The following is a 25,511-nucleotide window of genomic DNA, read 5'->3' as shown; positions in this document are numbered from 1 at the left end:
TACCCATCAAGATGGCTATTTAAAAAAAAACACAGAAAACAACAAGTGCTGACGAGCATGTGGAGAAATTTGAACCTTTGTGCATTGCTGGGGGAATGTAAAATGGTGCAGCCATTGCGGAAAACATGGTGGTTCCTCAAAAAACGTAAACATGCAATTACCATGTGATTAAGAAATTCCACTTCAGTGAATTAGAAAGTATTGAAGAATAGAAAGCAGAGACTCAAATAGTTACCTACACCAATGTTCACAGCATCGTTACTCACAATAGCCAAAAGGTGTAAAGAACCCAAGTGTCCATTAACTAATAAATGGATACCCAAATGTGGCTATAATGGGAACACACTTAACTGAAAGTTCTTCAGTCTTAAAAAAGTAATGAAATTGTAAAATGTGTTACAACATGGATGCATCTTGAAGACATTATGCTAAGTGAAGTAAGCCAGGCACAAAAAGACAATTATTGTATGGTTCCACTTATACTAGATACCTGGAGAAGTCAAATTCATAGAGACAGAAAATAGAATGGTGGTTGCCAGGGCTGGGAGGGAGAGAGAATGGAGAGTTAAGGCTTAATCAGTACAGAGTTTCAGTTTGGGAAGATGAAAAATTTGGGAGATGCAGGGTGGTGATGACTGCACAATGTGAATGTAATTAATGCCAATGAACTATATACCTGAAAACGGTTAAAACGGTAACTTTTACATTATGTATATTTTACTACACTAAAAAGTTTATGCCGTTAAAAGGAGGATCTATTTTTATATTCAGAACTCTGTGTTACAGAGACCAAAGTATACATCTTCAAATGCAGAAGAAGTTTACTTTATAGTCAAACATAAGAATATATGTACCATAACGGAGACTGAAAATATTATACAGATCATGGCCAATGTCATTTAGCTCTTAGTTGCAAGGCCTATTTCCACTCTTCAGTGGCCAGTGGGAGGAATTAAAATAGCCTTTCTTCTGCGCGTGCTCTGCAGGAGGAAATTGCTGCAGCTGTGAATGGGGGTGTGCAGAGTGTGCATGGGGGAGAGATGCTTACAGACTTCTCCTTTCTCAACTGGTTGCTTCTTGTTCCCTTTATTTCTGAATCTGAGTTCTAAGAGTCAATCTGTGTCATGTCCCCTTGCCTCCCTCTTCTTAGTTTGGGCCTTTGACCAATGCAGCAGTCATGAAACCTCCCAGGCCATCCTTTGCAATGAAGAGCCCAGAAAAGATCCTTCAGGGGTAAAATCAATAGTAAACAGTGGGCCTCAACCACTCCTGTATCTATAATTTTTTAATTCAGGCATAACCGAGTGAAAGAGAATGTTTCTTCAACAGGCATTTTGTGACAGGAAGAATGATCAGTTTCTTTTGGTTTTATAAACACGGCATAAAGTAAAGTAATACCTTGAGCCTTCTCTCTTGCATTCTGTTTTCCATATCTTCCCTCCACATTCTTTCTAAATTGCATCTTAGGGTATATAATCTTTTCCCTTCTGGTAGATGGAGTCCAAATTCTTTAGCACAAGCTCTAAGCCTTTCCTGACTAGGGCTCTTCCTGCCTACCCTAATCTCTCATGGTTGCCACCATACTGTCCCCGTTCTCCGGCGATGCTAAATGCAGCACAGCTCTCTAAAAGTGCCTTACTTACTGTAGCTCCCACTTTGCCTCTGGAAATGCTGTTCCCTCTGTGTAGACTACTTGACCTCCTCCAACACCATGTCACCTCCTCTGTGAAGCCCACCTGCTCACACCAAGATGAATCAACTGCATCTGCCTTAGTGATTTTTCAGCGTCTTGTATACCTTGATTACAGCACTGATGACATTGCTGTATTTGATGATATGCCTGTGTCCCCTGCTGGAAAATAGAGACTTTTCTACTTGTCTCATCAGATACATAGACTGGCACACTTCAGGAATGTTTTTTTGAATGGATGAATGAATAAATGAATACATTTCCCATTGCCTGATTCTTTTTTTTTTTTTTTTAAAGAATTTTTAAAATTTATTTATGTATTTATTTTTGGCTGCATTGGATCTTTGTTGCTGTGTGCGGGCTTTCTCTAGTTGCGGCGAGCGGGGTATACTCTTCATTGCGGTGCGCGGGCTTCTCTTTGCGGTGGCTTCTCTTGTTGCGGAGCATGGGCTCTAGAGCGCAGGCTCAGTAGTCATGGCGCACGGGCTAAGTTGCTCCGCGGCATGTGGGATCTTCCTGGACCAGGGCTCGAATCCGAGTCCCCTGCCTTGGCAGGCGGATTCTCAACCACTGCGCTACCAGGGAAGCCCTGCCTGATTCTTTAACAACAGCAAAACCAACACTGGACTTTATGGGTATCTCACAGCCAGACAATAAGAATGTAAACTAAAAGATGTTGATCAAAATTTTAATAATTGTAGCAAAAATTCTAAAGGGATGGCATTAGTCACCCCATCAGCAGATATTAATGGAGTGTCTGCTGTTTATTTACTGGTTTGACTGGTCACCATTTCAGTACCAGCTACGCTTCGTACATCTACACCAAGTGGACAACTGAGGCTCCAACTTAAGAATGCACCAAGATTCTTAAGATTATAATAGAAAGTCAGGTGATTGTTACTAAAATAATTTTGTGATTTCTGAAATAGAAGCTTTGAGCAAAAGTGATTTCCCTTCTCATTTATATGGTTTTAGTATCGAATTGGCTACTTGTGCTCCCCAGGCCATTTGTCAATGATACTAACCTGCTCAGTAGGGTGAAATTGACTTGCACTGACCTGAAACAAATCTCATTACCTTCTCAGACTCTCTGGTATCATTTCAGCAATTCTGGGAGTATTAGCAATAGGCACTGCCCTGGTTTTGTCTTGGTCCCATTGAATTTCATTCAGGGCAAAGACTTTTGGATAATTTGCAGATTCGTATAATGTTACTACTGGAAAGAGTCCTTTGTGGTTATCTTTTCTCAAGGTTCTCATGTTAAAGATGGGGACCCTGAGTCCAAGGTGAGTCAAGCGATGGCTGAGGGTCCCAGAGCCAGCTGGTGGCAGGCTTGCTTTAGAGTTCTGCTTTCCTATCTGTGAGGCTAGCATTTTGTTCACCACCCTGGGCTGCCTCACACAAATGAGTCATGGCTTTATGTATTCAATCCAGGGCAGTGCAAGTATATGCAGCCATGTGTACATTGAAGCCTTTCAAATTATATCTTTAAAACTGAAGTTAGTTTAAGCCCAGGCTTTGAATTTATTCACCATTTAGGAAAATAGATGTATGTGATATTCTCAACTCACTGAACCATAATCTTTCTACAAAATACTAATGAAATACACAGTGTGATCCAGCTTCTCATTTCTCTCCTCCCCGTTCACCCTCCTTCCATCTGCAGCCCTCTATTTGAAGGCAGTGACATGCATCTAGCCCTTTCCTGATAACCTTCGTTATAAAATGGGCAACACAGAGACCCCTTGGCCATGGGAGCACCAACGAAAGGACTGCAGAGTAAGAATCCATTTCACAGAAGAGCTGAAACCAGATGAAAACAAAAATGCATGGCAGTTTAGAAATTCCCTTCAAGAAAGAGAGGTGAAAGAAAATAAATCCAAGAATATGTATAATTTTAGTTGACACATAAAATATAAAGACCATAATGTCTCCATTCAAAGAAGATAGTAGCTGAGTTTCTGAAAGACCGTTAAAGACTCATTGGATTTTGGAGCAGATTGAGTTTAATGAGGTGGGGAAGGGAAAACAGTGGTGGATGGAGAGAGTGGGATTGCAAGGAGGCCCATGCTGGAGCTCAGAGTTGGTATCTCTCCTTGTGTGCTGAACAATCTAAGCTGTCCCGAGGGCTGTGCCACTGGCGGTAGGGAGAGCGGTGAGCCTTGAGTCAGGAGGCCTGTGGTTGAGACAGCACTTTTGCTTTTGCTGTGGATACTCACCTGGAAAATACTGGGGCAGGATCAAACAACCTTATAGCTTTTGCATTCTGGGCTTGTGGATTTTACTTCTTCTGAGTTCACAAAACAAAGAAACATGATAAAAGAAAATATGCTGAAAGTGTTGCTTTGGTTAATTCCTGGTCTTGTATTGTTTACTCTGTTTAGCCATTAGCTTGATAGACAGGAAGTGATGGGCAATCACAGAGGAGGAGCCTAGAGTAGGTCCTCTCCTCCATCGAAAGGATATAGTCCTTCTTCAAAGATGCTGCTGAGCTAAGTCCATACCTGCCTTGTCTGAAATATTGGTACTCTAGTTAGCAACGATGGACCTTGGACAAGTCCTTTTTGGATCTTTAGAGGCAACTAATTCATAATTCTGAAGACTTCTGCTTTCACAGGTGATTAGTAGTCACCTGCCAGTAACCAATCCAGCATTGGTTACCAACATACCAACAAGGGCTACCAACATTTCTTCTTAATTTAAAACTACTGCCTTGCTAGGATTTACTGAGGCCCAGAATTCAGGACTCTTCTCAAGAGTCTTGTTGCAAAGTGTCTGGGCACAGATCCATGTGCAGAAAGAAAGTAGGATGGCCTCTTAGATATTAGTGGGGCAGCGTCAGTATTGTCTTGCCTCACTGATGGTTTTCAATGGCTGATTTAGCTTTGTAATTATAAATTACCTTTATATCATCACCATTTAGTTCACGTGTCATTAATCCTTCAGCATATCATGTGTATCTGTACTTTTTCTAAAAGAAGGTCTAAGATATATTTGCACTGCTCTTCCACCCATATCCAAATTCCTAAAGGAGACATATTCACGATGCACCTATACTTGGCTTCTATTATGACAGTTCATTGGCAACTGGCTGGCTGTGAATACTGTGCCGCATACTATCAAGGCAAGCCTTCTAAAATTAATCAGTTAACCTTAAGTTCATAGAATACTATTATTCACATAATATCAATGTATATACTACTATACTTGTTTTTTCTTTTGAATTTTATTTTATTTTTTATACAGCAGGTTCTTATTAGTTATCCATTTTATACATATTACTGTATACATGTCAATCCCAATCTCCCAATTCATCCCACCACCACCCCCCCCCCCCGCCCCAGCCACTTTCCCCCCTTGGTGTCCATACGTTTGTTCTCTACATCTGTGTCTCAACTTCTGCCCTGCAAACCGGTTCATCTGTACCATTTTTCTAGGTTCCACATACATGCGTTAATATACGATATTTGGTTTTCTCTTTCTGACTTACTTCACTCTGTGTGACAGTCTCTAGATCCATCCATGTCTCTACAAATGACCCAATTTCGTTCTGTTTTATGGCTGAGTAATATTCCATTGTATATATGTACCACATCTTCTTTATTCATTCGTCTGTCGATGGGCATTTAGGTTGCTTCCATGACCTGGCTATTGTAAATAATGCTGCAATGAACATTGGGGTGCATGCGTCTTTTTGAATTATGGTTTTCTCAGGTTATATGCCCAGTAGTGGGATTGCTGGGTCATATGGTAATTCTACTTTTAGTTTTTTAAGGAAGCTTCATACTGTTCTCCATAGTGGCTGCATCAATTTACATTCCCACCAACAGTGCAAGAGGGTTCCCTTTTCTCCACACCCTCTCCAGCATTGGTTGCTTGTAGATTTTCTGATGATGCCATTCTCACTGGTGTGAGGTGATACCTCATTGTAGTTCTGATTTGCATTTCTCTAGTAATTAGTGATGTTGAGCAACTTTTCATGTGCTTCCTGGCCATCTGTATGTCTTCTTTGGAGAAATGTCTATTTAGGTGTTCTGCCCATTTTTTAATTGGGTTGTTTGTTTTTTTAATATTGAGCTGCATGAGCTGTTTATATATTTTGGAGATTAATCCTTTGTCTGTTGATTTGTTTGCAAATATTTTCTCCCATTCTGAGAGTTGTCTTTTTGTCTTGTTTATGGTTTCCTTTGCTTTGCAAAAGCTTTTAAGTTTCATTAGGTCCCATTTGTTTATTTTTGTTTTTATTTCCATTACTCTAGGAGGTGGATCAAAAAAGATCTTGCTGTCATTTATGTCAAAGAGTGTTCTTCCTATGTTTTCCTCTGAGAGTTTTATAGTGTCCGGTCTTACATTTAGGTCTCTAATCCATTTTGAGTTTATTTTTTTGTATGGTGTTAGGGAGTGTTCTAATTTCATTCTTTTACATGTAGCTGTCCAGTTTTCCCAGCACCACTTATTGAAGACACTGTCTTTTCTCCATTGTATATCCTTGCCTCCTTTGTCATAGATTAGTTGACCATATGTGTGTGGATTTATCTCTGGGCTTTCTACCCTGTTCCATTGATCTATATTTCTGTTTTTGTGCCAGTACCATACTGTCTTGATTACTGTAGTTTTGTAGTATAGTCTGAAGTCTGGGAGCCTGATTCCTCCAGCTCCGTTTTTTTCCCTCAAGACTGCTTTGACTATTTGGAGTCTTTTGTGTCTCCATACAAATTTTAAGATTTTTTGTTCTAGTTCTGTAAAAAATGCCATTAGTAATTTGATAGGGTTTGCATTGAATCTGTAGATTGCCTTGGGTAGTATAGTCATTTTCACAATATTGATTCTTCCAATCCAAGAACATGGTATATCTCTCCATCTGTTGGTATCATCTTTAATTTCTTTCATCAGTGTCTTATTGTTTTCTGCAAACAGGTCTTTTGTCTCCCTAAGTAGGTTTATTCCTAGGTATTTTATTCTTTTTGTTGCAATGGTAAATGGGAGTGTTTCCTTAATTTCTCTTTCAGAATTTTCATCATTAGTATATAGGAATGCAAGAGATTTCTGTGCATTTATTTTGTATCCTGCAACTTTACCAGGTTCATTGATTAGCTCTATCAGTTTTCTGGTGGCATCTTTAGGATTCTCTATGTATAGTACCATGTCATCTGCAAACAGTGACAGTTTTACTTCTTCTTTTCCAATTTGTATTCCTTTTATTTCTTTTTCTTCTCTGATTGCCGTGGCTAAGACTTCCAAAACTCTGTTGAATAGTAGTGGCAAGAGTGGACATCCTTGTCTTGTTCCTGATCTTAGAGGAAATGCTTTCAGTTTTTCACCATTGAGAATGATGTTTGCTGTGGGTTTGTCATATTTGGCCTTTAATATGTTGAGGTAGGATCCCTCTATGCCCACTTTCTGGAGAGTTTTTATCATAAATGGGTGTTGAATTTTGTCAAAAGCTTTTTCTGCATCTATTGAGATGATCATATGTTTTTTATTCTTCAATTTGTTAATATGGTGTATCACATTGATTGATTTGCATATATTGAAGAAACTTTGCGTCCCTGGGATAAATCCCACTTGATCATGGTGTTTGATCCTTTTAATGTGTTGTTGGAATCTGTTTGCTAGTATTTTGTTGAGGATTTTTGCGTTTATATTCATCAGTGATATTGGTCTGTAATTTTCTTTTTTTGTAGTATCTTTGTCTGGTTTTGGTATCAGGGTGATGGTGGCCTCATAGAATGAGTTTGGGAGTGTTCCTTCCTCTGAAAATTTTTGGAAGAGTTTGAGAAGGATGGTGTTAGCTCTTCTCTAAATGTCTGATAGAATTCACCTGTGAAGCCATCTGGTCCTGGACTTTTGTTTGTTGGAAGATTTTTAATCACAGCTTCAAATCCATTACTTGTGATTGGTCTATTCATATTTTCTATTTCTTCCTGGTTCAGTCAGGTCACTTATACCTTTCTAAGAATTTGTCCATTTCTTCCAGGTTGTCCATTTTATTGGGATAGAGTTCCTTGTAGTAGTCTCTTAAGATGCTTTGTATTTCTGTGGTGTCTGTTGTAACTTCTCCTTTTTCTAATTTCTGTAATTTCCAAATTTATAGATTTGAGTCCTCTCCCTATTTTTCTTGATGAGTCTGGCTAATGGTTTATCAATTTTGTTTATCTTCTCAAAGAACCAGCTTTTAGTTTTATTGATCTTTGCTATTGTTTTCTTTGTTTCTATTTCATTTATTTCTGCTCTGATCTTTATGATTTCTTTCCTTCTACTAACTTTGGGTTTTGTTTGTTCTTCTTTCTCTAGTTCCTTTAGGTGTAAGGTTAGAATGTTTATTTGAAATTTTTCTTGTTTCTTGAGGTAGACTTGTATTGCTATAAAATTCCCTCTTAGAACTGCTTTTGCTGCATCCCATAGGTTTTGGATCATCGTGTTTTCATTGTAATTTGTCTCTAGGTATTTTTTGATTTCCTCTTTGAGTTCTTCAGTGATCTCTTGGTTATTTAGTAACATATTGTTTAGCTTCCATATGTTTGTATTTTTTACAAATATTTTCCTGTAATTGATATCTAGTCTCATAGCATTGTGGTCAGAAAAGATGCTTGATATGATTTCAATTTTCTTAAATTTACCAAGGCTTAATTTGTGACCCAGGATATGATCTCTACTGGAAAATGTTCCAGGAGCACTTGAGAAGAAAGTGTGATCTGCTGTTTTTGGATGGAATATCTTATAAATATCAATTAAGTCCCTCTTGTTAAATGTATCATTTAAAGCTTGTGTTTCCTTATTTATTTTCATTTTGGATGATCTGTCCATTGGTGTAAGTGAGGCGTTAAAATCCCCCACTATGATTTTGTTACTGTCATTTTCCTCTTTTATAGCTGTTAGCAGTTGCCTTATGTATTGAGGTGCTCCTATTTTGGGTGTAGAAATATTTACAATTATTATATCTTCTTCTTGGATTGATCCCTTGATCATTATGTAGTGTCCTTCCTTGTCTCTTGTAACATTCTTTATTTTAAAGTCTATTTTGTCTAATAAGGGAATTGCTACTCCAGCTTTCTTTTGATTTCCATTTGCATGGAATATCTTTTTCCACCCCCTCACTTTCAGTCTGTATGTGTCCCTAGGTCTGAAGTGGGTCTCTTGTAGACGGCATATATACGGATCTTGTTTTTGTATCCATTCAGCGAGCCTGTGTCTTTTGGTTGGAGCATTTAATCCATTCACGTTTAAGGTAATTATCAATATGTATGTTCCTATTACCATTTTCTTAATTGCTTTGGGTTTGTTTTTGTAGGTCCTTTTCTTCTCTTGTGTTTCCCACTTAGAGAAGTTCCTTTAGCATTTGTTGTAGAGCTGGTTTGGTGGTGCTGAGTTCTCTTAGCTTTTGCTTGTCTGTAAAGCTTTTGATTTCTCCATCGAATCTGAATGAGATCCTTGCCGGATAGAGTAATCTTGGTTGTAAGTTCTTCCCTTTCATCACTTTAAGTATATCATGCCTCTCCCTTCTGGCTTGTACCGTTTCTGCTGAAAAATCAGCTATTAACCTTATGGGAGTTCCCTTTTATGTTATTTGTTGTTTTTCCCTTGCTGCTTTCAATAATTTTTCTTTGTCTTTAATTTTTTCCAGTTTGATTACTATGTGTCTTGACATGTTTCTCCTTGGGTTTATCCTGTAGTGGACTCTCTGCGCTTCCTGGACTTGGGTGGCTATTTCCTTTCCCATGTTAGGGAAGTTTTTGACTATAATCTCTTCAAATATTTTCTCTGGTCCTTTTTCTCTCTCTTCTCCTTCTGGGACCCCTATAATGCGAATGTTGTTGCATTTAATGTTGTCCCAGCAGTCTCTTAGGCTGTCTTCATTTCTTTTCTTTCTTTTTTCTTTATTCTGTTCCACAGCAGTGAATCCCACCGTTTTGTCTTCCAGGTCACTTATCCGTTCTTCTGCCTCAGTTATTCTGCTATTGATTCCTTCTAGTGTAGTTTCCATTTCAGTTATTGTATAGTTCATCTCTGTTTGTTTGTTCTTTAATTCTTCTAGGTGTTTGTTAAACATTTCTTGCATCTTCTCGATCTGTGCCTCCATTCTTTTTCCGAGGTCCTGGATGAACTTCACTATCATTATTCTGAATTCTTTTTCTGGAAGGTTGCCTATCTCCACTTCATTTAGTTTTTTTTCTGGGGTTTTATCATGTTCCTTCATCTGGTACATAGCCCTCTGCCTTTTCATCTTGCCTATCTTTCTGTGAATGTGGTTTCTGTTCCACAGGCTGCAGGATTGTAGTTCTTCTTGCTTCTGCTGTCTGCCCTCTGGTGGATGAGGCTATCTAAGAGGCTTGTGCAAGTTTCGTGATGGGAGGGACTGGTGGTGGGTAGAGCTGGGTGTTGATCTGGTGGGCAGAATTCAGTAAAGCTTTAATCCGCCTGTCTGCTGATGGGTGGGACTGGGTTCCCTCCCTGTTGGGTGTTTGGTCTGAGGCGACCCAACACGGACCCTATCCAGGCTCTTTGGTGGGGCTAATGGCATACTCTGGGAGGGCTCACGCCAAGGAGTACTTCCCAGAACTTATGCTGCCAGTGTCCTTGTCCTCACAGTGAGCCACAGACACCCACCACCTCTGCAGGAGACCCTCCAACACTAGCAGGTAGGTCTGTTTCAGTCTCCTATGGGGTCACTGCTCCTTCCCCTGGGTCCTGATGTGCACACTACTCTGTGTGTGCCTTCCAAGAGTGGAGTCTCTGTTTCCCCCAGTCCTGTCAAAGTCCTGCAGTCAAATCCCACCAGCCTTTAAAGTCTGATTCTCTGGGAATTCCTCCTCCCATTGCCGGATCCCCAGGTTGGGAAACCTCACGTGGGGCTCAGAACCTTCACTCCAGTGGGTGGACTTCTGTGGTATAAGTGTTCTCCAGTTTGTGAGTCACCCACCCAGCAGTTATGGGATCTGATTTTATTGTGATTGCACCCCTCCTACCGTCTCATTGTGGCTTCTCCTTTGTCTTTGGATGTGGGGTATCTTTTTTGGTGAGTTCCAGTGTCTTCCTGTTGATGATTGTTCAGCAGTTTGTTGTGATTCCTGAGCTCTCGCAAGAGGGAGTCTACTATACTTGTTTTAAACCAGGGATCGGCATACTTTTTTTTTTCTTCTGTAGAGGGCTTTATAATAAATGTTTTAGACTTTACAGGCCATATGGAATCTTTCACCACTACTCAAACCTTGATGTTGTAGCACAAAAGCCACCCTAGACAATATGTAAACAAACAGGGCTTTGTTAAAGTAAAAACTTTATTTACAAAAGCAGTTGGTGAAGCAATTTGGTCTACAGATCACAGTTTTCTGACCCTTGTTTTAAAAAGTAAAGGATAAGTAATTTGTGTATGGTACTCTCAAATTCTTCTGCATGCTGTTCTTTTGCCACTGGAATGTGAGAATGAACCCGTATTGGATCAGTTGATTTTTGCCCAATTTAAATCTGTTACATTAAAAAATGTTGAGAACCACTGGTATACAAAAGGCAGGGTAGAGCTGTTAGTGTTCCACAAAAAGCCAGCTTCATTTTTTAACCTGAGTCTTGGAGGCTGGCATTTGTAAAACCCCAAAAAACACATTTCTTGATGTATTTTTGTAAAGGAGATATGAAAAGAAGGAATGGGAAGGCAGCTGACTAGTCTAAATAATACTCAAAGCTTAAATATGTTTGTCAGAATACAGCAGAGCACTCAAAAATAATGATAGAATTTCTTAAATAAACTGCTTATTAAATAAAAATAAAACTGTATCATTTCTGTGGGCAAGAGATTGGATTATAAACTAATGTGCATCTTTAAACTAAGAATAAGACTGAAATATTTATTTTATTAATATATGATTTTCAGCAGAGAACATTTGTAGTTTATAACCCATACTTAAACCTTAAGTATATAAAATTGTAGGTGTTCTACTATACGTATGAAAATATAAATCATATGTTATTACTAGTCACTTAGTGTTGCCTTAAATAGAAATAAATGCAAGCTGTTATACTGTATAATGTTAGGCTCTATATTAAACAATGCACAGCATCTGATTTCTGGCAGCATAGAATTGTTTTAACCTTGAAGAACATTTATTTATAATTGATACAATAAGTTAGAAAAAGACTTTTTAAAAGTTCCAACCGAGGTGAAAATGAAAAGAGCGCTAAGAGTCATAGTTCTGGCTAAAATGTGAAAAAGAAAGAATAAATGCATTTGAAAGTGTTTCACAAAATTAAAAAAATTGTTTTACAGATGAGTTTATTAAAACAATGATATATTGGCTCAGCACCTTCCAAGAGTCCTTATCATCTACCAGCAATCAGGTAGAAATCTAGTTAAGGATAAAATGTAGCCCTATGGTGATTTTACACAATTGCTGTTTTTTAAGCAGTATTACAGTTTTGCTTGGTTAGCAAATTACTTTACAAGCCTTGCACATATTTATATCCCACTGAGATTTCCAGGCTACCAATCACTGGAAAGAACACCAGTCTAGCACACAGATCGGTAACAGTTTGGACCCTCGGCAGCTCTAGAGACCAGAGACAAACAACCTGGCTTGGGAGTAGCCCTAACAAACTCATGGTGCAGCCAATGAATCAGATGACATAACAAAACACCCGCTAAATTCTAACCGGTGTGATAAATTCTTACAGAAAGACTTTGTCTTATTTTCTATGCAACAGGTATATACCAATTGCCCAATCTTAGGTCAGGTATTACAAAGAGTTGGATTTTTTTGTTTGTTTGTTTCCAAGTGAAAATTAGTGCTTTGACTGTGATGCTAAAATTTTTTGATGTCTACCTAATTTCTACAATCTGCTTGAGGTTTTTTTTCAATCCTTGATTCTTTGAATATCACTTTATTTTGCATTAATGTGTTTTGAAAGGTTCAAGTCTCTCGGTAGAAATAGTCTAAACAAAGAGAATGCTTAAAAAGTGGTTGTGCATTCCTCATAAATAATTATAAAGTGCTAAGTAATATGAAGTCAAAATTTAGTAATTTAGCCTTTCTTCTTTATTTAGTCTTTCCTGATTGGGTCTGTCTGTGCAGCAAGTGGTGGATCTTTTACTCTCGCATTATAACTACCACTGCTTTTCCTCTGCCCTGCGTTTCCATAGGCTTGGGTCTGCAGCAGACACAGTTAGCCCTATGTTTTGCCAGTACTCAGTGTTGTCCAGTTTTGTTTCATGAGTTTTATTTCTGCAGTTTAAGCGTGAGCTCCTTAAAGTGGAGAATCGTGTCTGAGACATTTTTAGCATCTCCCAGAGCATCTAGCATAGCGCCAGCCCCACAGCCAACTTTAGGGACCTATTTGTTGATTGACAGTAATCTAAGCATCATCAACATTCCTAATCTGTGACTGCTGACGTGCTACTGGACAAAGATAGATCATCAATTCAGCAAAGTATCAAACAGAAATCAGGTTGAGTGACACAACTGGGTTGAATTTCACATTTTGGACTCGACAAGTTAAAATAGCTTTACTTCTCCTCATCATGGTTCCTCAGGATACATTTAGAGTGAAAAAAGTACCTCCTCCCTGCCCCGCCCTGGTTTTTCTTTTCATTCCTCATTCAGAATTAAATCTAAGCTTAATGGTTGAGGCAAGAACATCCTTTCTCAAACTTTTACTGATAAAAAACTCTCTGTCTCTCTGTCTCTATCTAAAAAGATTTGAAGAATTTTGGCCTGCGATATTTCACAAGCAATTTGGGTTAGAAGAAAGAGGGCTTTATTTTTTACTTTAGCTTATTATTTGCTTCTTTCCCAGTTGAAGTGCACATCTGATAACTTGGCATGTCTAGTATCCCTTTCTCTGCTAACAGAGTTCCCTCATTATTTTGGGAAATGTTACTTCCACAGTCTTAAGACTAATTTTTCCTTCCTCTTTACTCCAGAGTCAGGCTCATGACCTCAGCCTGGTTAACCAGTGTCCCAGTGATGTGTTGGTAAAAGGGCATGGGTTCTTGGCCTAGTGAGAGTCTGGCCTGAGACTTCTGCTTGGACCTTTGGGAAACAGGTGATTCTTTTTTGATGGGGTTGCTGAGGTGATAGACTATCTGCCTTGATAGGCTTGTCACCATCTTTGTCAGAGTATGGAGAGAGGGTTTCTGAAAAATAAGTTAACACCAAAAAAAGAACTGAGAGATGACAAGAAACAGATTTTACCTGACTTTGTCCGAATACTTTTTCATTATAAGCAGTAAACTCTCCTTTTAGATGAGGCCTGTTTGATTTGGGTTTTTGTTGTTTGCCACTGAGAAGTCTGCCTAATTCAATGAAGTCAAAAGAAAATCTTACAGTTCTCATAAAAACCTAGTTTGTTTGTATGTGTTTTTCCCATCATGTTAAAAGTAACAGATTTATCCTGCCCAGCACTACAGTGGATAGGACAGGCTCTCTGTTTGGAAGTTCAGGTTTCATCACATGGCATAGTTTCAGCAAGGCTGCCTGCTAGGTTTAATATTTCTAGCACTGTAATGACTGCCACATGTGTAACAATTACCTGATGCTCAGTTTCATTTTCAAGATACCATGAATAAATTTCTTATGCTATAAAAGAATATGAAACCAGTAGATTCTTTTCTCACTAAAAGAGAAGATACTTTTACTTGAACATAATTTGTGAGTGTAGCAGTGTTGCCTGAATCTGTTTACCCCTCAGAACAATGTCTGTGCAAATTCTTATCACTTTGAATGGCTACGTACACTGTAAATGGGTTAACATTTCTCACCTTCTCAGCGCTACAAGAGCATATGAAAAATGTAAATTAGAAGCAGAGCATGTGTTTGAAACAGCAGTGATTATACACTGGGTGTCATTACACTTTCAGCTTTCTGTGTTTTCAATGCACCACGTACTTTGCATCAAAGCAGTGAAGTTTAATGAAAATCGATGACACCAAGAGACTGCCTGAAGAACTTTCTAGAAGGAGATTCTATGGCATGGTGAATATGTAGAAGGGAACTTAGGGAAGGGCATTATGAAGAGTAGCCAAATGTAAGGGACTGAGGTTTATGCAATTCTAAAGAGACAAACATAACTAGGTGATAATGGTCGAGCAGTGCTGTATGATAGAAATACAATGTGAGCTGAGTATGTCATTTCAATTTTTCTAGTAACCACATTAAAAACAGTAAAAATAAATAAATGAAATTAATTTTAATAATACATTTTATTTTATCTAATATATCTGAAATGTCTTTCTTTCAACACGAAATCAATATAAAAATTATTGAGATATTTTACTTCTTTTTAACACCTCGGTTATTAACATCTGGTGTGTATTTTTCAGTTTCAGCAAATCACTAGCCACATGATAAGTGCTCAACAGTCACGTGGTTCTAGTAGCTATGTTACTGGAGAGAGCTGATTAGAGAGTAGGAGAAGACAAAGTTCATCCTAGAATTTTACATCCTAGCTGGTGTCTGAACTTTAAATTTCTAGCTCAAAGAGGAGAGCTAGAGGGCACATCTTCACAGCTACCATCTCTCCAACTCTAATAGTAATCATAGCTCTAATCCAGTCTTTACCCTACTTCCAGCTTCACAAATGAAAAGTAGTCAGTGCATTTTGGTGAGTTACGATGCATCGATTAAAGTGTTATCAGGAAACAGCTGGCACTCAAATTGAGTAAATTAAGGAGAATTTAATAAAAGGGCTATATACAAAGTTGTGTTGGCAGTAGAGAAACCACAGGGGATCATGTGGTACCCCAGGAATATAAAATTAGTAAGCCTTTGCCACCGTAAGCCTGAAGAGGCAGGGGACGGGGCGGTCTCCAAAATCCGGAGCAAGAGGGTCCTGTGAAGGGGGCCACATTGCAGGAGCTATGATCTTCTATCATATAAGGTCAGAGGACCCTGCAGGAGGGGGCAGGGAAAGGAAACTTGAGAGCTCACTTTCCCCTCCCCCTCTAATCTCCAGGTGGTTATTCCCATTGGAGTGCAAGACAGCCAGCCAATCAATGCAGCCCACATAGTCAGCTACTGGAGCACAGAGAAGGTGGGGAAGGGTGATCTGAAGGGTAAACTAAACCCATCCAGCACAGTTTGCCTACTTGAGGAAATTAAGAAAAAGCAAAGCAAAATAGGAGATAGAATACAAAAATCAGTGAAGCCTTGAGAAGAGTAAAAAAAACAGTAAGTGTGTGTTTTCTTAATCCCTTCCAGCATTTTGGTGTCTTTCATTTTGTTCCTTGTCTTAAATTGTGTCTCAAAGTTGATGGTTTTGAAACTGAGGTCCACAGGTAGGTTTCAGGGAGCTCAGGAACCTTGTGAAATTATGGGAAATACTTTGTGTATATGCTGTTTTTTTTCTTTCTTTCTTTTTTTTTTATTCTGGGTAGAATCCATAGCTTTCCATAAATTCTTGGTTATGGTTGCTTAAGAAATCCCTGTGACAGAGGGCAGAAAATAAAGCTGTCCAAATTGCTGACCATTACCCCGAAGTCAGCAGTTTTCTTAGGTTGAGTTCCCTAAATTGGGCCCTGATTTGTTAAGGCAGGAAGCACTGAAGAATCTGGGGGTGGGGGGTAGGGTAGAGGAAGCAGGACAAAGAAAACCACAGGAGTAACCAAGGGTGCGACTTCAGGCATACTCCTGAGAAGGTGGCTTCAGCCCCAGAGGACTCTTTGGAGGATCATTACAGTTGTCATTCGTCATTGCCTAAAGAGTTCCTTGGAAGATGTGAATTCCTGGGCAGTGTCTGCTCTCTGTGCAAGGGGACAAAGCAGCTTCAGAAGGCCAAGGGCAGTACTCTGAAGAGGTGCTAGCAGTAGGAAAAAAGAGGTTGCCCAAACTGGTAGCGGCACATGGAATAGGTAAAGCGTACTGTATCTAATGGCGACACTAACTTTAGTGCCAATGATGGTAGGTACGTAGAGGTGAGTGGCAGGTAATTAGTTTATTAAGACATGCAGAACCCAGCTCCTTACTGGTGAGGCAAAATGTGCAGATTATGGAGTAAAAGGGGGCAGTTGGGCCAGGGTACCACACTGTAACAGCATCCACCAGGCCACAGGCTCCTATCTTTTGGCCCCTTGGCCAGGTCCTGGAGCCGCCTCTGATGTAGCTTCTTGTACTGGGAGCATCTCATGGTTCTCTAAGTTATCCAAATGCAACACTGCAGTGAGTTAGAGTTCCCTCATCCCAACACAAAGTCTAGTCCCAGCTTCAGTCCATTAACTCTTACACCAAGCCTAATCAACACAACATATCAAGCATATCCTAAACCCTCACCCCTTTTCCTGATTCCCCTACCCCTGCTCATGGTCTCTTCCTCTCTCTTACAATAATGACCACCGTAATAATAACTATAATGATGATGACGATAGAATCTTATTGAGCACTTATTCTGTGTAAGCTATGAGCCATTTTATGTGGATTACCTAATTTAAATGTCAAACCACCCTATAATTCAGATAGGATTATTATCTTCATTTTATAGCAGAGAAAACCGAAGCTTAGAGTTGACCTAACATTCCTAAGGTTGCAACGCTGTAGTATGAATCCAGCCTTGCTGATTCTAGGGCTCATATGCTCTGTATTCTAGTTTTTCCTCATATTATTGTGTTTCTATCTTGTATCACTCTTACTCCATGTGATCCCATGTGTGAAGATCCTGTCTTGCCTTGGTCTGTCAAGTTGTCTACTTCTTCTGGTAGTGGAACCACTCTTCTCCTTTAGGGATTCCTTCATACCATGTAGTACAGATGAAGCAGTCTCTCCCAAGCCCCTTCCCCTTTGTGGAAGGTGGTCAGGGCATGTGAACTAAGCTGGTCAGTGAAAACCCTTTTCTGAGATATTTGTTAGAATCATTTGTAAGCAGCATTTTCTCCTTGAAAGGCTGAGGTTATTGAGAGCTGTATAAAGCTGTGGAGGGGCAATTATTGATATCTTGGGAATAAATTAAGCCTGAGAATAAAGGTAAAACAGGAGAAGGGATCCAGGACATTGCTAGAGTCCTGATGATATTGATTACACACCTGTATTCCACCATCTGTGGCAGAAACCAACTGCATCTAGTTTTGCTGCCAATAAATTCTGCCCCCCTCTCAACACACACAATTTTTTTTTGGCTTAAACTAGTTTGCTGATTTTATTTCCCTGCCTTTTCACTGCCACTAGATTGTGAATTTCTTGAAGACAGGGACTACGTCATTAATTTTTATAGTCAAAGTGCTTAGTGTAGATTCTAGCATGCAGAAGCTACCCATGTTGTTTGCACAGAATTGAATAGTTTGCGGTCAATACAAGAAAAGAAATTACTCAGGTGTGATGTGGGAAAAACTACCAGGAAAACCAATGATAACTCATACTAGGTGTCATAATCTCAATAGGCAGTTTCCCTTGACAGGCATACCCAGATGTTTTCCGAGCATCTGGGACATGCTAATAGGACGACACTTTGAACACGTGGATTTGTGGTTTGGTTTCCTGATAGGCAAGACCTCCTTCACTGTCTCTGAGTGGTGTGATGAACACCTGACTTTCCTGTAATGTGACCAAGCTATGCCAGCCCCTCCCTCAGGTGGCCAGGGGAGCAGAATGGATCTGAGATGGATGGAGTTGCTGTTCTCTGGTAGCTTGGATTTATGGAATTGGCTGGGTTTCTCTGGAAGGATGGAGACCAATGGCAACCATATGGTGGAGAATATTATCCCACTATGCCTCCTCAGTGGGACCTGAAGATTGGTAGGTTCAACACTCCTGGTTTTACGTGGGAATCTATTGTCAGCATCTCAATTCCTCAGCAAATCCAGCCTTCCAGCAATTACAGCTGAGCTGCATGTGTGTGCCTCTTCCATCTGCATCTGGCGATGCTTTCCCTCCAAATTTTCACTCAGTTGTTTAAGTCACAGGCACTTAGTTTCTCTTGAGTGCCATTCCTGTGTCAGATAGAAATAAACATACTGCTTAAAGTCCAGGCAGCATATGGTAAAGTCAGGATCTGGTCCAGGCTTAGGGAAGGGAGGACTTGGCCAGAGTGGAAGGTAAGAATGCTCCAACTGAGAGTATTTTTCTGGCCTTACCATTCATATTATTGTCATTCTGAGCTGTAGAATTAGATTCCCAGAAATATAACTGTTATAGCCATGGAGTGTTGTGCCTTTGTAAATGCCTGTATATTTACAGCTAGCTCTGCATCTTTTTAAAAAAAAATTAATTAATTAATTAATTAATTTTTGGCTGCATTGGGTCTTCATTGCTGCACGCGGGCTTTCTCTAGTTGCGGCGAGTGGGGGCTACTCTTCGTTGCGGTGCGCGGGCTTTTCATTGCAGCGGTTTCTCTTGTTGCAGAGCACAGACTCTAGAGTGCAGCCTCAATAGTTGTGGCTCGCGGGCTCTAGAGCACAGGCTCAGTAGTTGTGGTGCACGGGCTTAGTTGCTCCACGGCATGTGGGATCTTCCCAGACCAGGGCTCGAACCTGTGTCCCCTGCATTGGCAGGCGGATTCTTAACCACTGCACCACCAGGGAAGCCTACCTCTGCATCTTGGTAGGCTAAATGACAATGTGGCATAGTTTATGTTAAAATGCAAAGATAGAGTCCTTGTATCCCAATTTTATAGGAATTCTTCTGTATTAATGCCAGTGTCATCACAGAGGACTAGTTAATTGCCACTCAGTGCGCTTACTGACTAAGAAAAGGGACCATTTCAATCAGTTCCTTAGATCTGGTACAACACCTGGAGTATCATGGTCAGTCTTGACATCCCTGCCTTAAGAGGAACATTTACAAAGGGAAGTGAATCCGGAACAAACTAATCTAGACTACTGTAGATGAAGTCTGGTAGAACAAAGACAAGAAAACGAAATAACAAGGACCACAAAGGGAAGTTTTTGGAAAACGTGTGTTTGTCTTCTGGTATCTGAATGGCAAACATAGAAGAGGAATACTCTTTGTTCTTCTCAATGCCATAGGGCAGAGCTAGTGATTAGATAGAGGCATCATGAAGTCAGATTTCAGGTAGACATAGGAAAAGGTCACTCTGCTATTAAATTGGTTTGCTTTTGGTTGTGGCAGATTTCCCTGTTCCTGGAGATAATCAGCCAGAAGCTGGATGACAGTTGTAGAGGTATGGTATGGCAGTGACAGCTCAAGGCTTAGCCGGTATCCATTCTCTTCTTTCTTACTAACAGGATCTGGGATTATTGTTTCAGATGAAATATTATGTTTTCCTGCTTCCCTTGCAGATAAATGTGATTAATCGGGTATAAGGAGCAATTATTGGATGGAACTTCTGGCAAATTTTTTTTGCCTTTCCCCTCTCTCTTCTGGCTTCCTGCCTGGAATCCAGATGTGCTAGCTGTAGCTCCAGCTATATTTAAGATGATGACATGACCTTGAGGATGAAAGAGACACATTTGTTAGAGTGGAACAGAAGGACAGAAGCAGCCTTGGTCCCTGTTGGCCTTATTAGCCTGGACCGCCTACCTCCTTTTGTTTGTAACCTGAAAGAAAAATAAACTTTCATCTGTTTATAGCCTTTCCCCTTTCCAATCTCTCTCATGAACTGACATATTCAATTCCTACCAGAAATGGTTAGTCAACCATCAACCTTGAGGTCTTTTTCAAATCTAAGCATCCATGGATATCAGAATTTGTTACTTCACTTCCACCTATTATCTTTATAACCTACTGCATTTAACAATTAGAATATTGGAAGGTATAATGCAAGGATAATACTGAGATATTATACTGATGTATTTTTATTCTAAGTTGTCCCCAGTACCTAAATGACATTGATTCAGGGGCAATTATTTATTTGCTCACTTCAGGGAAGCCTAGAACAAAGAGCTTATTGTCCAAGTCTAGTTTCAAATTGGCATTTTGTAGGTCCCAAAAAGTGTTTTCAGAGGAAGGCTTTATGGAGAGAGAGGAAGGTTTTCTAAATTCCAGAAGCACCCTTCTTCTAACAAGAACCAAGCCTGGCTGACTCAGATAGTAGAGTTTTTATAGAAGTCATAGGATACAAAGAGGAAGAGGAGAAGAGTGTGAGGGAATGCAAGTGCTCTTTCCTCCACTAATAAAAGGAAGGTCATAAGCTTCCTGTGCTGGTAGAAAGATCAGTTGAACTGGGAGAGAAGAGAGTGAATGTAGACTCCAGTGCTCTGGTTCCTCTGTCATGCCAAAGTCCCTAAAATAGGGATAAGGCAGAAATTCAGGTAACTTAGGCACAATCTGAAACATCAGGGCTGGTGTTCCTCAGAGAAGTCCTCTTTTCTGTCAAGCAGCTGAGGCCAGCAGGGCACAGGAACAGAGAGGAAAACTGGCAGCAGGAAGGGTCTAGAGAGGGTCTTGGGCCATGTGCCCAGTTCCCTATGGCTCTGTGTGCTTATCCAGATGTCCCGTATGCTATAGGATGGGTCGATACCTTGAAGCTGAGAGACCTAGTGCACAATAAGAGGCCTGTAGGCCTGTAGTTTTTGTACCAGCAAAATGCCAATGTGGGTACATTACCTGCTTTTTTTTTTTTAAATAGTTTTTTTTTTTTTTTTCGGCCACACCGTGTGGCATGTGGGATCTTTTTTTTTTTTTTAATTTATTTATTTATTTATTTATTTTTGGCTGTGTTGGGTCTTCGTTTCTGTGCGAGGGCTTTCTCTAGCTGCAGCAAGCGGGGGCCACTCTTCATCGCGGTGCGCGGGCCTCTCACTATCGCGGCCTCTCTAGTTGCGGAGCACAGGCTCCAGATGCACAGGCTCAGTAGTTGTGGCTCACGGGCCTAATTGCTCCGTGGCATGTGGGATCTTCCCAGACCAGGGCTCGAACCCGTGTCCCCTGCATCGGCAGGCAGATTCTCAACCAGTGCGCCACCAGGGAAGCCCCATTACCTGCTTCTTGCACACAGGTTTCACTTAGATGGGAAAAATGATACCTTGAAAGTCAAGGAACAACCTTGACCTTTTATTTGAGTGTTCACCCAGGGTCTGTTTTTAAACTGGAAGGAATCAGGATACCTTTAATTGTCAGATCTACGTGTGTCTCAGTGTATCAGTGGGCTTTCGATCGAGCCTTAGGAAATTGTGGGAGTGGTCTGTGTGAGGCTGTTCCCTCTATGCCAGGTGTTGGGCCTGAAGTGACTATTCATCAGCTGGGCTGGCAGTGGAGAAAGAGATCAGAACATGAAGCTGGGAAGAGCAAGGGCAAACGGCACTCTTCACGGACCAGCTAGAACCCATGAGGGCAAAGTGGAACCTACTCTGATGATTACCACCTCTGATCTCCACGATGTGGGTGACCTGCTGGGGAAGCAGGGGCCTTCACCATGGAAGTACACACACATCCAGCGGAGGGCCGGGAGAAGTCAGAACGGGCTACATGTCAGGAGATGGAGTTGCTGAGGCTAGGCTTGTCCCCAGTCAACAAGGTGAGCTCCAGATCAGTGAGGGCACTTGCAAGCTACAGCCATGGTAGCTGACATCCTGAGTGTAAAAATTGCTGCTGCTTCATCTCTACCCCCCAACTTTCATGACTATTTCTCTGGTGACCAACCACAACCCAGAACCATACAGGCAAGAATCCACTGGCAAACACAATGCAGCGACACAATGGCAAACACAGTTACATAGTACCAAGCCACCAAAAGTTGTACTAATGGTCATTCCAGAATCAGATGAAGTTAGTTTTTAGGAAAAAAAATAAGATATTTACAAACCTGGGTTGAAACATATATATTTGAACTCCATCTTACAAAACTATTTTATCAGATTGTTTATTGGACAATAAAGGTCTTAGGGAATGGTGTGCAGGTCAGGAGATTTTTGGTAATTAGGAAAATGGTTGGAATGCAGTGTGGTCCTGGATAAGGCATGGATAGGATGACTTTACACAGGTTCCTAATGAGACGTATCAACAGGGAAAATAAGGAGCGTGAGGACAGGATGATGAGAACGAGTTCTTTCTGGTGTTTCTCTAGGACCGGCAAAATGCTTGTATGTGAAATCTTGACCCCGTTCTACCTGCTATCCGATGGGGAGGCAAGGACAGCAGTCTCTGTTAAGTTCTCTTTACTGCAGGACTGGACATTTCTCTCAACTCTTTTCCCTGCCCCGGGAAGAAGAAGGAAAGAACATACATAGCCTCTTAATGAAGGTTCTCGTTTATGGAGCTGTACGGCACCACTTCCTCGGTTCAGGGAATGAGGCTTATTTTAAAAGAATTCTCATGAGGACTCTGCATACTGACAGACCATCTGTTTAATGTTATATCGGCCTTTGCTTTTTTAAACAGATTGGACAAACTTTGGGATTGTATATCCTTTTATGAATAGGAAAAACTCCAATAATGAAGAAAACAAGTTTCCAGTTTTTCTACAGCCGGCTATGATTCAAATGTCATTTCTTGCTTTTGCGGGTGTGATCTTGTGATTTAGAACAAGAAATATTATATTGATACATTTAGTCTTCATCCTGTTTCTGGCACAGTGCTCCTAAAACCCTTAGAATTTGTCTTCTGTTATGTTAATGAAGTGACTTTTGCAAAGCACCTACGGACTTAACCAGTGGTTAAGACTCTGCACTTCCACTGCAGGGGCACAGGTTCGATCCCTGGACAGGGAACTAAGATCCCACATGCCGCAGGGTGTGGCAAAAAAAAAAAAAGAAAGGAAAACATCTAAAGGTGGGGGTGGGGCTAGTTGCCAAGGAACCAACCACGTGATTAGAGAGGGAAATTTAGGTCCCATCCTCCTGACCTCCCAGGAAGGGAGAGGGGCTGGAGATTGAATCAATCGCCAATGGCCAATGATTTAATCAATCATGCCTCATTCCCTTTTATGGAGGGAATAAAGCCTCCATAAAAACCCCAAAGAAGAGGATTTGGAGGACTTCTGGGTTCATGAACACGTGGAGAGTTGGGGAGAGTGTCGTGCTCAGAGAGGGTGTGGAAACTCTTCACCCTTTCTCCACACCTTGCCCTGTGCATCTCTTCCATCTGGCTGTTCCTGAGTTATATTCTTATACAATAAACTGGTCATCTAGTTAGTAAAATTGTTTCTCTAGCAAATTAATACAACCTAAGGAGGGGGTGGATCATTGAAACCGCCAAGCTATAACTGGTCTTTCAGAAGTACAGGTGATAACTTGGACTTGTGATTGGTGTCTGAAATGGGGGGTTGGTCGCCATGGGGGACTCAGCCCTTAACCTGTGGGATCTAATGCTATCTCCACATAGATAGCGTCAGAATTGAATTGAATTGTTGGACACCCTGCTGGTGTCTGAGAATTGCGTGGTGGTGTGGGAAAAGCCACTCACACATTGGAATTGGTGACCAGAATTGTAGTGGCCCATTGGCAAGACTCTCCTTAAATATTTCTCAGGCTCTGTTATGCCAGGTAAACATAAAGAACCCTGGTGGACTTGATTGTTTTGTCGTTCACACAATATTCGGTGGTATTCAGGTTTGGCTAAAATGTAACATTTTTTTAGGCTTATGCAAGCATGGAAGGTGTAAGTCAAGTAGGGGATCAGGTGTGTGTGCCTGGGGACATTCATGATTTTATATATGTGTGTTGGGTGAGGGCAGGTATAGGGCAGGTATGGGCTTGTCTTTCAACAGAGACCTGCATTAGCTGGATATCCTTTATCCATGCTTAGGATGGGCAGAGGCTTCAGCAGCCGGGCCGGGTGCTTAGTCCTCTCTCAATATGACATGGACTCCTGGTGATTTGCCCTCTCCTGCATCTGTCAGGATGGCCCTGGTTCACTCCGCAGCCCCTTGGCTCTTTCTTTCTCAACTTAGGTGCTAAGCAGCAGTGAACTTACAGGAAACAGCTCACAGAACCCTACCTATCACATCCATTTTTATTCTTTGCAGCAAGTGCTATGGGGGGAGTTCTTCACCTCTTTAAAATTTTTCCTTTGCTGTCATGGGCTCAGACTTTGTTCATTAACTCAGACAACTTTCTCTGAGGTTCCTCCTCCCTCTTCCTTAGTTGTTGTTGTTGTTGTTGTTTTTTTTTCTTTTTGTCTGCTTGGCAAATTGCTACTTGCTCACTGAGAATTATTTCTACAAGTTGTACCTTTCCAGCTCTCGTCTCCAAGCTCCTGAAGAGGCTTATGAGCACTGGTGCTTAGGTTGTAACACTAGACATTTGCCACAGAGCTAATGCAAAATGCATGGCATGTGTCCGATATTGGAAAGCCAAGGGTTGCAGCACGAGGGGAAAAGGGAAATGCAATCTTTACTCTGTGTGACATGATTACCTGGAGACCTGGACATTTGCTTTTTTTTTTTTTAATTTATTAAATTTATTTATTTTTGGCTGCGTTGGGTCTTCATTGCTGTGCGTGGGCTTTCTCTAGTTGCGGTGAACAGGGGCTACTCTTTGTTGCGGAGCACAGGCTCTGGGCACGTGGGCTTCAGTAGTTGTGGCGTGTGGGCTCAGTAGTTGTGGCACACGGGCTTAGTTGCTCCACGGCATGTGGGATCTTCCCAGACCAGGGCTCAAACCTGTGTCCCCTGCATTGGCAGGCAGATTCTTAACCACTGCGCCGCCAGTGAAGCCCTGGAGATTTGCTTTTAAAGACACAGTTAAATGTTAGGAAAAACTAGCTGTCATTAGGATGAACTTGGAGCAGAATTGAGTTATGAGCATGTGGTAGGTATCTTGGAAATCACATGGGAATTCATCATGATCAAGGAGAAATTTTAAAATTAAGTTTACCTGTATTAGACATAGCTTAATTGCTTCGCAGGGAAAGAATCTGTGCTGTTACCCAATTTATAGGTTTTAATGGGTCTTTTCTGAGAGACAAATATTTCAGATCCTAGGGAAGAAGATAGTGATGGGCATGTGAGC

Source organism: Balaenoptera borealis (genome assembly GCF_965194805.1).
Source record: "Balaenoptera borealis genome assembly, chromosome: 6".
Lineage (NCBI taxonomy): Eukaryota > Metazoa > Chordata > Mammalia > Artiodactyla > Balaenopteridae > Balaenoptera > Balaenoptera borealis.
This window is presented reverse-complemented; position numbering follows the sequence as displayed.